At 48.6% G+C, this 13,506-nt stretch overlaps 1 protein-coding gene and 1 long non-coding RNA gene across 3 annotated transcripts in view; one reads left to right on the forward strand and one right to left on the reverse strand.

Moving 5' to 3' along the window:
• Positions 1-255: 255 nt before the first annotated feature.
• LOC114015840 (uncharacterized) lies at positions 256-11,585 on the reverse strand. 2 transcript variants are annotated; one of them, XR_008732970.1, is made up of 4 exons: positions 10,189-11,585; positions 8,989-9,142; positions 8,175-8,266; positions 256-496 (listed from the first exon to the last, which is right to left on the reverse strand). It is a non-coding gene; the product is annotated as an uncharacterized LOC114015840 (long non-coding RNA). The 2 variants fall into 2 exon arrangements; XR_003560004.2 differs by lacking the exon at positions 256-496 and adding an exon at positions 6,667-7,731.
• A 770-nt stretch (positions 11,586-12,355) lies between these two features.
• SERTAD2 (SERTA domain containing 2) overlaps positions 12,356-13,506 on the forward strand; it is an 82,463-nt gene continuing 81,312 nt past the window's right edge. Inside the window, exon 1 of the mRNA XM_055714119.1 lies at positions 12,356-12,826. The gene's annotated coding sequence lies outside the window, so the exon portion shown is untranslated. The remainder of the gene's footprint in view (positions 12,827-13,506) is intronic.

Here is a 13,506-nt window from a genome sequence, read left to right on the forward strand (position 1 = left end):
AGCTAAGAGGTTGAGTCCACCCAAGTCCCTGAGCCAGCCTACAGGCAGATCTCACCGTGCCAGCATTCAGCTTGTGCCTGGAAACCACCCACAAGCAGTGTCAGCACTACACTGCAAGCAGGGGTGCTGGTCCATGCTATGCTTTCAGTTTAATGGAAGTATTCTGGTTTTCTGTGAAGCTTTTCTCACAAGTAACCAGTTTTCCTTCCTTTTTTTTTTTTTTTTTTTTAAATTTATTTAGCATCTTTTCTTTTTCAGCAAGGAAAAATGCAGAGGGAGAGAGAGGCCAAAGCAGGTGAATAAACAGAAACCAACATGCTTAAAAACCGGTTCATGGATGTTTTCTGTTTCAAAGCAAAATAAGCACAGAATAAAACATTGGACTTGCATGAAGTCCTTAACTTTTCCTCATTCTTGCTCGCAGTTTCTTCTTCACGTGTGACAAAACCATGAGTCCACTTTTTTCATCAGAGTCATCCTGAAGACCACGTACCACCTGGAAATAGCTTCGTGTCAGCGCAACTCTTCTTAGACACCAGAGCATCCCTACCAGCAAGTTGCCCCAACCCTGGAAAAAGTTCTGTCAGCTCTTGCATGGAAGAGACAGAAATCCAGGGTGAATTTGACTTTATTTCTTCTACCGCTTACAGAAATTCACAGTTTGGGTCGTTTCCCCCATGTTTGAAGCAATGGGTGGCAAACAGGCAGAGAAGGCTGGGGAAGAAATGGAAAAGGCAGGACGAGAGATCATAGATGGCTCAGGGAAAGGGACATTGCAGGAAAGGTGATGAATTGGTGAAAAAAAAAAGGAAACCAACCAAAAAGTAAAATAAACTTACAGAAACATGGAAGAGTTCCAGTAAAGGGGGAAAGAGAAACAATCTGGAAATGGCAGGCAGCGATGTGGATGGTATATTTAGTTAAGCCACTGGCACTTTCCTCTGGTGGGAAAAGTGACAATTGCAGCGTTTAGGTTTTAATCCAACGAGGGAATTTCAGCGTGGGCTTATTTTTAAACATGTGAGTAATCCTCATGATTTCAGTTCAGGAAAGTAGATCCCAGCTCATATCAAGCCTGTTGCCAGTGTGGACCTCACTGTTGAGAAAAAAAGATGTTTTGAACCTCTTTTACATCACGTTTTGTTTTTCCCTGTGAAAAGATGTACATATCCAAAATTACTTGGGAGAATGTGGAGGAGGCTGCTGTGAGATGGGGAAACAGGGTTTGAGGTTTCCCCGGGACGGGAACGGGTCTGCCTCAGGAGGCTGCTCTTGCCCTGGTTGCGTTTTGCTGAGAGCAGAGCTGGGGACCGAATCAGGCTGATGGAGATATTTTCAGCATGATGGAAAAACACAGGCAGCTGGTGGGACATGGGCACCCAAGACATCACATCCTCACAAATGGGATGTGCCTGGTGCAGAGAATCCATGGCAGGGCACAATCAGCTCCATCCCAGGCTCTAGCAACCTGCGTGGAGCTTGGCTTGGGTGCAGAGGGATGCAGAAGAGTGTGTCTGAGGGTGAGCCTGGCTCTCACACTCAGAGCTCAATTTATAAGAATTATATTTTATATGATGTAATATTATTATTATAATAATTTATTGATTATTCCCAAATCCACTGTCTCCTCTTAAAAGTCAACCTAGGCAGAAGTTTCACATCAATAATTTTATTTGCTGGGATTTAGGGTGTTTTTTTGGAGGGGAGGCAAGATTGCTAGTTCTTTCCGCACCCATCCTTTCAAAATGCTCACAAACCCAAGTGCTTTGAAGCTTAGACTTTTCAGACATTGAGAAAAGAGTGATGCTTGGAGTCAAACACAGCTTGGGAGTGAGTTGGTCCTATGTGGGGACGGTCCCACTCTCTCTCAGTGGCATTTTATCACTTGCTACAAGCACTGCAGCCTCTGCTGACACAGCAGAGCCCACCACGGGCTGATCCTTAAATGCCAGTCACCTCCGTTGATACCCAAACAGATTAACCAGCATCCTCACCCTCCTGTCTCTGTGCTGGGTTTTGTACTGACAAACCTGCTGGGTGTTCAAACACCCACAGAGAGTTGCACCTCTTCTTGCAGAAGCTGCCCTTAGCCAGCTCTACACCGCTCCCGGAGCTTCAACGTCTGGAAATGCAGGAAATTAGGATGCCTGGAGGGGTCTCCAGTTGCTGGGTGCAGTGTGATTTCACAGAGATGGTTGCTCTGCTGGATATGGATGAGGCACTGGTGGACCCCACGGAGATCCCCAAATCTGGGAGAAATCACCAGCTTCCTTGAACAGGAGCGTATCTCATGGCATTGGCTCGGCAGAGAGACCTGTCTGTGTCAGCCTGGCATCTTCTGGTTTAACAGGTCAATTTTTGAGCAAACAGACCCAGGCAGGAAGAATTTGCCTGTGGGTTACTCCACTTCTTTCCATCGGGTTGACGCGAGCAATTTCCACAGTGCTCCGTAATGAAAAATTTCTTTTGGAGGACGGTTGAAACCAGTGAGATTTGGCTAGTCTGTCCTCACCCTTTTATTAGTGGCATCATAACTCACTGAAACTGGTGTCTAATAAGGAGATCCCCATTAACTGCACTCCTACAAATACACATCAAGATGCATCTGAGTTTGCAAAACCTTCCAAGGAGCAATGAAGGAATACAAAGCAGATAGGGAAGAGAAATGACTGATAGGAAGCAGGTCAGGATGCTCAAGAAATACTGCAGTGTTGCAAAAAAAGGGAAAATGACTGAAGTCTCATTTTAATTAGTATCAAAAGTCCTCCCCCTATTTATGCAAGCATTTTATACTGCGTTAGATAGAGGTTCTTTGCAAGAAGTGCTTTACCACAGCTTGCTGCTATGGGGCCGATAGCTGGAGCTCAGAAAAGAAAGCACCAGGTCCTCCGGCACCCCAGCCCTGAAATCTGGATTTGACGGCAGTGTTCTAAAAAGACCAGGCAGAGCAGTAGCCTTATGTATGAGAGGGTTATCTACAGCGGTGAGGGGGGTGGTGACAGGCGTGGGGAATTTGCGTTAGAAATCCCCTCTAGTGTCCCACCTTTGAGAGCAACATTTAACCCCATGATAAGACATCGCTGGCTGGTAGCACTGAACCATCCTGCCCGTCTTGCCCAACTTACTCCACCACCTATTCTTCCTCCTCTGACCCTTACTATGGGGTGAGGAGGAGTGAGGTGGGGGAGAGAACAGCACGGCAGGACTTCAGAAATCCCCCCAACATCCGCATCAGGCAGAGACACAGACCTCAGACGCCCATTTATTCCAGTAAGAGGCATTTCCCCGGTGCCAACTGGGCAGCCACAAGAGCAAAACCTAGAATAAGCTTTGCAACACCCGGGCGAGGCGGGGAGGCTCGTAGGACGCGTGGCTCGTTTCTCGCCTCCTTTTCCCTGAGACAAGCTGCAGCAGAGAGCGCCAACCCCCCTGCACCTCCCGGCCCCCCTCTCCCAGCGCCGTGGGTGCCAAGCCCAGCTGCTCAGCTCTGGGTGCTGCTGCAGCTCCCGCCCCTGCTGGCACTGCTGCTGCCGAGCGGAGCCGGGGAGGGCCGTAATGACGCACCCTATTGGTATTAGAAGACTTCACCGGCTATTTATAGGCCCCCGCCGACCGCAGAAGGCTCTCGGCCTCTTTTTCTCCCTCCCTTCCTCCCTCCCTCTCGCTCACTGGCTTTAGCTCAGTGCAGGAGGGGGAGCAAAAGAAATGCTGTAAATAAACCAGTGGGTCCAAAAGCACGACATTCCCAAGCGCAGCAAAGTTGCTGCCCCTCCGTTATTGAAATCACCCAGCGGATTCAGTCTGAACAAATTATTTCCAGCACACCAGCTTTTTGCTCTGGTGTTCTTTCCTCCCAGCTTTTCAGCTTGGATTTCTTTTTTTTTTTTTTCCCCTTTTTTTTTTTATTCTTTTCCCTGTCTTTGCACAGTTTCACTTTCCAGTTCCTGGCATTGGCTTGGCTATTGCTCAGCAGGACTGGATAAAGCCCAGAGAGGGGGAGACCTCTCTATTGAGCTTGGCACATTTCCCCAGTTGCCACCAAGTGCTTCCCTGCGTGTCTGTTCCCAATACCCAGGCTGGTCCCTGACCCTTATTTTGGCCCATGACATATTCTGACACTGTCCTGACTGTGGGGCCAGGCTACAGCTCCCACGCACAATTCTGAGGGACACTGAGGGACAGACCCACCGGTCCAGCACTCTGGTCACCCACGCGTCTCTCCAGCCCCTGCCCTATTTCCGTGCCAGTGGGGAACAAGCCGAGCCGCAGATGGAAATGGTACCCATGCATCGATCCTGGGCGCTCCTGCGGCGTGGATAACCACAGCAATAAGTTCTGAATCACTGCTGCAGGAGCAGTCTGCCCCAGCTCGGGGGAAAGGCAGCATTTGGAAATGTGAATAAAACATTCAGCACACCTGGGTATGGACAGTGAGGTAAACACAATGAATAGTGTCCGCAGCAGAGGCATGATGGAGAAGTAAAGCCATTTATAATCACTTCAGTGGAGTGAAAAATAGAGGTCACTGAAGGTGCACATCCATTCTTTTTTAAACAAAACAATGCTGATTTTCAGAATATTTATTTGCAGAAGCATTTCTAACAGAAACACTCCCGCCTGCACGCAGGCCCTCGGGTTTACAACAGAGGTAAGACAGGACAACTGTAGGAATTAAAATTGTAGCAAGACATTTTCCTTCTGCTCTTACTGAATTAACCATTGCTCTACCTGAGACTCCACCCCTGCAGCTCCACCAGCACCACAGAGATAAAGCAATCAAGGTGTGTGTGTGTGGGGGGGATCTTCTGGCAGAGGTGAGTCTTATCCTGAAGTAAATCATTTTAGCCCTCTGGTTTTGTATGGTGCCCTGCTCCATGCTTATCTGTTGGGACTTGCAGGCTCCGGGGAAGCCTCCTGCTGCTGGGGAGGGCTGTACAGCACCAACCCCAGCCACGTCCCCCCAGGGGGTTGAGCCTTGCAGTGATGCTGGCAAACAAATAACGGGCCCTGGCTCCTTCTCCCTGGAGAGAAACCGCATACCCAACTGCAAACAGCTAGTCCCAAAGCTAACGTATTATGTGTTTTATTGTTATCATTATTATTATTATCTTTAGGAAATAGTTTATTGGAAAAAGACACAGGTAATTCAAGAGCTATATTTGAACTCGGGCATGGTGCTTAACATATGGCCTCAAAACAAGAGCACATCACCTTCTCTTTGACAAGCCCATCCCTTTGCAACTTTCTGATCTTTAAACCTTGATATGCAAGAGGCTCTTGCAAAAGTTGTCTTACTGGGAGCTGTATCATGACCTGGTCTTACGGGTCGTGTGGGACCAGGCCTGAAGACAGGGTAAAATAAAATATTTTTTTAAAAAAATAATTTAAAAAAGAAAATTATATTTAAAAAAAATTAAAAAATAGTCTTATTACCACTGTGCAACTCCTTCAGAGGTCTCACAAAATTGCATTGGCTGCCCCTGCTAAGGTGAGCAGGCGGCCACCAGTTAGAAAAAGTTGAGGGGAAATGTCCTGGTGCATGGAAAGCACCCCTTCTCCTCTGGCCACGCTGGAGGGTGAACAGTATGATACTGAAAAGCCACGTCAACCATCGTCTTCCCTCCTCTGCAGAGCAGAAAGCCTACAGACCCTTTTTCAGAGGCAGATCAGCCTGTACAGATTCCCCTTGGATTACCCTTAGCACGCCAAACGCTGTGCCACAACTGACAGTCAAGACACTTGGATTCTGCATCCTTCTCAACGTGGAGATGTTCCAGCCCTGCCTTGAGAACTGCATGGTCACCCTGGCAATGTGAGATAAGCCAGTAAGATTTCAGAATGCCTCTGGAAGGCTGGTTTAGAAGCAAATCAGAACCAACAGCCTACACAGGAAAATTTTATTTTCCAGTTGTTGGTTCTTCAGTTTTGGAGATGTACATTCGTAAACCATAAAAGCAAATTATCCCTCTGCCGGCACAGATCCAGCCTTGACCTTTCTGCAGCATAATTAAAATGTAAAAGCGCTGTGCCAGATTGCCATATGACTAAAATTGTTCCCTTCATTTATACCCTACTTTCTGCCAGCACCAACGTGTCAGGAATTGGTGGTTGCCACTCACAATAAATATCTGGTAGATCTCCTATAAAAATCCCGTTTGAGGAACTTGCAATTTGAGTTCAACAAACACCTCACAGGATATAACCTTCCCTTAAATTCACCATGCTTGTCCACATGCAGCTTAATTTTCTCAAGCTGTTGTGTTTGAAATTTTCTCACGGGATATTTCCTACAGCTAAATCTTGTTCTCATGGACCACACGAAAGCAGCCTGGCTATAAGTACTTGACACTTGGCATCTGACAGAGAAATTGTGCTTGGTTCATTGCTATTATTTATTGTATTTTTGTCTCTGCCACTCCATCCCTAAGCAGGAAAACCCATATGACTTCTGCCCTGAACGAGCTGTAGCCAGATGACAACTGGCAATACTGAGGTGCTGCAGGTAACCTTAATGCTTCTGACACGCTTGGTGCAGGAAGTTTGCAAATAAATACCCATTAGGCATTTAAGAGGCCCATGTAGAAGTTCTGCTAGCTTCTAGAATAAATGTAGGGGAAAAATTAAAAGAACATATTTAAACTGTGGTTTGGACTTTGGACTTAAAAGTGAAGCATTCAGGAGTGTATTTTAATATAATAAATGTTACATGGTTTCTAGTAATGGAATAATACAAGCAACTCTGCACATTACACATCCATGTATTGGATCAAAAATGTTCATAAACCAGGCAATAACGCTATTTGAGCAGAAGGACTTACAAGATATTACTGAAGTAATTTCAGTTTTAAAATTACAGGAAAAGTTGGTGTTTGACCGTGCTCTGTGGGGACAGTGACACGGAACAGCCCAAAGCGTTAACCAACAGCAGCAGCATGGTGTAAGGTGTAGGAGCAGTTTACAAATGCGCATGTAAATGGCACGCTTTAGGGATAAAAACCATTACAGATTTTTCTGCCTTTAGGTAAAGGAGGGTCTGTTTTCTTGCAACAGGAGCTCTGGATCTTCTCTCAGTCATTTGTGAAGCAAAGAGATTGGGAATGTAATGCTAAACTGCTGGAGCACGCACATTAGCCTGCTTATGATACGGTAGTAATGACATTAAATTTAAATTTCAGTCTTTTAAACTGCACAATTATACTGCATGTCCTGTAATAAACCTGATAATTTTCATGTAACTATTTAGAAAGATGAACCTCGTTTAAGAAAAGTAAGTATATTAAACTGGTATACCTTTGATCCTGATTTTACCTAACAATTGGCAACAGAGAAAGAATAAAAAGTATCTGAAGATCTAAATGAAATGCTTAAAATGGCAATTGGCTCTCTCTCAGCACACAGTATTGTTATTTCTTTGCTAAATTCAGATGGTCTCCAAGAATCTATAAGCTCATTGCAGCTGGACAGTGTTTATAGACATATGGCAGAGGATGGTTTTCAAAGGAATTTAAATATTGCAGGGAGTGGTTTCATATTCCAGGGCCCCAAGTTTGCTTTGTGATAGTGGTTTACTTTCACTGTTGCTCAAGAAAGGAGCCCTCTGTTCAGAGGGAAATGCAGGAGGTGTGAAGTGAACAAATAAAATGTTACGTTTTCCATCCCTGGCATAGCAGAGGAGTAGGAAGCAGCACGGCAGGAAGAGAGGAGACTGGACGAATGGGAGAGACACATGACCTGAACAAATCAGACATGTAATACTGGCTTGCATTTCCCGAGTTGACAAATATAAATTAACACTCAGTAAGATGACTGTGTTTTTGAGATAAAATTATAAAATTTTGCTTTCCATGAATACCCTCTAAAATGGGCTTAAAATTCTTTCCATAAACATTTCCAGCCACTAATCTAATTGACTGGAATGTTTTCAAAAAGCAAACACAGCTGAAGGAAATTCACTGCTTTCATTCAGATGTAAGTGAATATTTGCAGGTTTTTAAAGGTATTCCCCGAGTTTGATAACTAACTAAACAACTTTATTTTGTAAACAGCTATTGTGCTGAAAAAAACCCGAACAACAAGCTCAGAGGTCTTTGCGTGAAACTATCTACCAAATCACCTCAATTACGCTCAAAAGAACAAGTATTTTTAGCAAGCATTCCCTTGAACACGATACATACCTTCTGACGCTCCCTGGAAGATGCAGCTCGAAGTGAAGTTTACGTCACCAGGGCACCTGCACGGGTATCAAAGATTTCTGCTTGAGATGCCCCTGGATGCAAGCAGGGAGAGATCAGGCCCCTCTTTTGGGCTTTGAAACCTCAAATTCACAGGCTTCAGGGGAACTACTCTCCACTTACAAGGATGGGAGAGCTGCATCAAGCTCCTGGGACCTCACCTGGCTACAGGCGCACCTTGAGCAGGCCTGATTGCCTGAGCTCCTTTTACTTTGGGTTTTGTGGCTTGGTTCTTTCTCCCGAATGACTTGTGTAGCAGCAGCTGTGGAAACCTTCGTGCAAAGCCAGAGCCAAACACAAGATGCATGACCTTCCTCCAGAGTTTTGCACCACACAAATTACAGAGGGGGAGCTACTGAATTTCCAGGCCAGGGACAACAAGCATCCCTGCTGAGCTCATCCTTGTCTAAGCAGCACTAGTTTAGTCGTAAGCAGTTCTGAAGCAGTTCTGAGGAAACGCTGATTGCTAAACCCAGCCTAACTGAAGAGTAGCTTGGCTCAGTTCAGCTGAAGCAAACATGCTCCTCGACAACTGGCTCTAAAACAACCAAACTCACAAAACCAAAAACAAACCACCTCAAACTGAAACCTTCGGCAGCAGGCTGTGTTTTCAAACTTTTCTCTCTAACTGTGAAATTGAGATTTCAGAAGTAAAAGCCAAGATCTCCATCTAATCGCTTCCTTGCCAGCACTGGCCCTGAAGAAAAACTCTTGTATATTGGGAAACCTGCAGCACCGTGATGATATGAAATATTACCTTGGTTGCTGTCTCTGGAAGCGCACGCATGCGAAGCCCCCATAGTAGGTTGTAGCAGCAGAGCAGAATGATTGCTTGTAGACTTTTACCCTCCAGAAGCAATCGTGCCCAAATTCACGAGCTCAATTTCTGTCTCAATTCCCTTAGAATATTGCTGTTAAAGAAGATACAACTACAAAAGGACAATCATCTACCCTTAAATTCTCACCCCTTTCAGGTCTTTAAAGAGGATGTGTGTGTGTATATATATATTTCTCTCTCTATCATTGAATGGTAATACTCTTTTATTTTATTCACTAAATTGCACAGAATCTGATGCAAAGCCCTCTTTTGTGCAGCGTTCAGAAGTTGCTAAGCACAAATCAGTGCACGAGCACTGCTGATGGTTACAGAACCTGCAAGTATTTTAACCTCTTACTATGGCAGGAAAAATAAAGAGACAACAGATCTCATATTCTCTGCTTTTGCCATCAATTCAAATATGGGGATCACTTATAAAAATCCTTTGTTATTCCCAATGATTAGCCGAGATGAATCCCTTACGCCAAGGCAACTGCCTTGGGTTTCAGTGGAAACAGGTCTGTGACAAACAAAATGCACGTTCATATTCATAAATTCTAATGCAAACAGCCAATCACTCAGGAGAAGAGCAAAATGCAGTATGCGTAAAATAAAATGCAACAGAAGAACAATAGGGTGGATTCAGTTCATTCTAATCCAAGAGCAGTTAAAGCAAGAGCATTTACAATAGCAGAGCTCAGCAGATTCCAACACGAAAGGAAATATTAGTCAACAAATCCTCAAAGTTTTATGAACACGCCAGTCGGGGTGGGGAAGCCTTCAGATGCTTTCAAAGCAGACTGAAGAAACAGGGAAGATGTGGTAGTTATTAAACATTATTTTCCCAATAATATCTTAGAATGGAAGGGTTTATGGCTTCATGCAGCTGATGAGCAGAGCAGCGCCACTGCCCAAGGACTTCTGCATGTAAGAAACTCCCTGGGCCCTCAGCATGAAGGCGGCTAATTTCTTACAGCTCATTCTGTGCCAGTGCTAAATGCTCAGGAAGGCATAAGATCCCACTTCTCTTTCTTTGATGAAAGAAAAAGAAAAATCCCACTCAAATCCTGCATGTCTGTATGGCACCATTTCCCCCCCCCCCCCCCTTTTTTTTTATTTTTCATTACATGATGGCCTTACTGGTCTTATTTGTCCTTCCCCTTTCACACTAAAGCACTCTGAGCACCATTCATCCTGGATTTCTTGCAAGACACTGCGGATGATAGGACAGCTGGCAGGATGATGCCTTAGATGCTAAGAGACAACTCTGAAGGCCATTTCTTTGGTGTGATTTAACATTCCTGCTTCAAATGAGCAACTGTGAAATCTTCACTCCAGCTCCCTGGATCTCGATAAAAGCAAGCAGGAAAAAACTGTAATTAGTCCCATTATTTCTAAAGTGAAAACCAAGAACAAATTATTGCAGGTTATAGTTTTTCAGCTCTTCCATTACTGTGGATGCCAAAATAAGAAAAAGAAAAAAAAAAAACCAACCCTGTATTTATAGCACTCTGTCCAAAGAACAAGTTTTTAAAGCAAACAAAACTGTATTTTTGCAGCCTGGGAAAATGCCAATGTAGTCCCTTATTCTGATAGCATTATCTCATTACCTTACAGAAGTCTATCAGCTATTTTATGCTTTTACTGAAAAAAACCCAGGTCTTATTTTAACAGTTTGTATGTAGAGATGAAGAGGTGACACACAATTTGAGTATCTCATTTCCTTCACCAGGATTAAATTTTTGGTAGGGCTCCAGTATTTTGTTGGAAACTCTTTACAGGCATTACTTCCTCACTCTACCCAAAATAAATTCCTCCAATACTAATAATTTGTGAAAAGTGTTGCTTTTTTACACCGATACTGCTCCTATTTGTCAATCCCCCCCAGCAGCACAAAAGAAACTGCACTTTGTAATGCAACTGTCAGTGCTATTACTTTTATTTTTTCATTCATCTGGTCAAATTTTGACATCACACCGGAACTTGAGATGGGCTTTGTTCTCTAAAAATATCAGACAAGAAAACCCAAACCCGAAACACCCAAAAAAACAAACCAAAACAAAAACAAAAAAAAACCCTCAAAAAATCCACCCAAGAGGAAAAGGTGGACGAGAGAGCTGGAAATATTCAGCCTTTCAGCCGTGACACCTGTCAAACACGAGCAAACCCCAACTTCCCTCTTCCAAACCCCGCGGTCCTTTGGGGCCGAGGGAAGCCGAGGCTTTCACAGGCCAGGTTTTCCACCTCCCACCCGGCTGCCGGCCAGCCCTTCCCTGCCCGGTGCCAGCGGGGCCGCCCCGGTTTACCCCGGAGCAGGCCTCAGCCGCGCTCTCCTTCCTCCCGCGGGAAACGACCTTGGCTGCGCCGCGCTGCCCCGGGGCGAACCCCTCTCCGCCCCGGACAGCTCCCGGCCGCCGGCCCCGCTCCGCAGGCAACCCCGGGGCGAGTCCTTCCCCTCCCCGGGGTCTCAGAGGCGCCGGGCCCACTCCCTCCGCCCCGCCCGACCCCGCCTAGCTCGCTGAGGTAACTCCCGCCTCAGTGCCGTGCCCTCACCCCCCGCGCTGAGGTAACTCCCGCCTCAGTGCGTCTCCCCCTCAGAGGTAACTCCCGCCTCAGTATCGTCCCCCCTACAACGAGGTAACTCCCGCCTCAGTGTCCTACCCTCCCCCCCCCCCCCCCCCCCCCGCCCCCCGCTGAGGTAACTCCCGCCTTGGTGCCCCCTCACTGAGGTAACTCCCGCCTCCAGGGCCCCCCTCCGCCGCTCGCTGAGGTAACTCCCACCCGAGCCCTCACACCGGTGCCGCCCCGACGCCCCCGCCCGCCGCCCTCGGGGCCCGCTGGATGCCCGCTCCCCTCCCCTGGGCCGCCCGCCCTCCAGCTCCAGTCACGCTCGCTCCCTCCCCCGCCCTCCGCGCTCTGCGTGAGCAGCTCCCGGCAAGAGGGCGGGAACAGGCTCCTCTCCCCCTCCCCCCCCCCTTCCCCCGCAATCCTGATTGGGTCGCGCCTCGACGCCCATCAAGCCAAGCCTCAATTCTGATTGGCCGCGGCGGCAGGCCAGTGCACAATTCCCGCCCCGCGGGGTGTCCCTCCAGCCCTCCCCAACACTTCGCGGCAGTGTCCTCAGAAGACTCATTGGGCGGACGGGGCCGCTCCACCGCTGGCGGCAGATCCGCGCGTTCATTGGCTGGACGCCACGCCAATCCGCCGGACCGCGGCATTCTGTAGGCTGGCGGGGCGCCCGGGGGGCGGGGCGGGGCGGTGTCCTCCCCCCCCCCTCCCCGGTCCCGCCCTGTGACTAACTCCCGTGTGTGAGTCACGGCGCGGCCCGTCAGCGCCGTTAAATGCCGTGTGCGGGCGGGCGGTGCTGCCTGGGCTGCCCCGGCCCCCTACGCGCGGGTGGCCGCCTCCCCCGCCTCCTCCCCCGGTACATGGCTGGCGGGCCGTACTTGTCACGGTGTCACATCCTCCCCGCCGGCTGCGGCCCCAACTTCCCCCCCAGCTCGGCTGCCGCCGCCGCCCGGGGCCACCGCAGCGGCATGGGATAGAGCACAGCCGCCTCAGCGCCCCGGCCGCCGCCTCCGTCGCGCAGCCCGGCGCCTCGCCGCACGCTCATTTTTACATTAATTTCCCCCCTCCGGTTTAAATTCTTAACCCGCGCGTACCCCCCCTCCCCTCACCGCCTCCCCTCCGCGTCCCATCTTGCCGTTGACCCCCCGCTCCCCTCAGCGCTTCCCTCAGCGGTCCTCAACGGCCCTCGCCGCGGAGCCCCCCGGAGCGGGTGAGTGCCGGGCACGGCCTTCCCGGGCTCGCTCCTTTCTGCCGGCCCGGGGCTGGGGAGGGGGGGTTGTGTGTGCGGGAGTGGGCAGCGGGTGGGCGGCGGGCTGGGGCAGCCCCCGGTGGCTCAGGGAGGCGGCGGGCCGGGTGCCTCCGGTGCCTGCCAACTGTTGGAAAGTTGGGGGCATTCTCCTCACGGCGCAGCCTGGCACCGGCCGCCGAGGTACTTTCCCCCTCGGGCTGGAAAAGAAGCGGGGGGGGGGGGGGGGGATTAAAAAAAATATAGAAACCCGCCGTCGTTGCCGGCTACAGATGCGTGTCATGCTGCCGGTGATATGTTTGATTTTTTTTTTTTTTATTTTTTTTTTTTTGTTATTTTACATCCTCTCCCCCCACCCCCCTTCGCTGAGGCTGTGGTGAAGGTTGATGTGAGGGGCAAGCTGCCCGGGTCGAGTGGTGGGCCAGACCCCTCCAGACTGGTCTCTGGCCACTGTCCTTGGAAAATCAGGGAAACCCACCTTTTTTACTTCCAGATGCACCATCCTTCCCACCTTGTCGTGCCTGGATCTTTCAGTATTACCTGAGCTTGACTTGGTATGGCAGGAGACTTTGTGTATCCTAGGGTGAAGCCGTGGTCTGCAGTGGGCAGTCTTGGTGGCTTGGATTGATACTGGGAGTGCTTAT

Source organism: Falco cherrug, chromosome 6 (genome assembly GCF_023634085.1).
Source record: "Falco cherrug isolate bFalChe1 chromosome 6, bFalChe1.pri, whole genome shotgun sequence".
Taxonomy (NCBI): Eukaryota; Metazoa; Chordata; class Aves; order Falconiformes; family Falconidae; genus Falco; species Falco cherrug.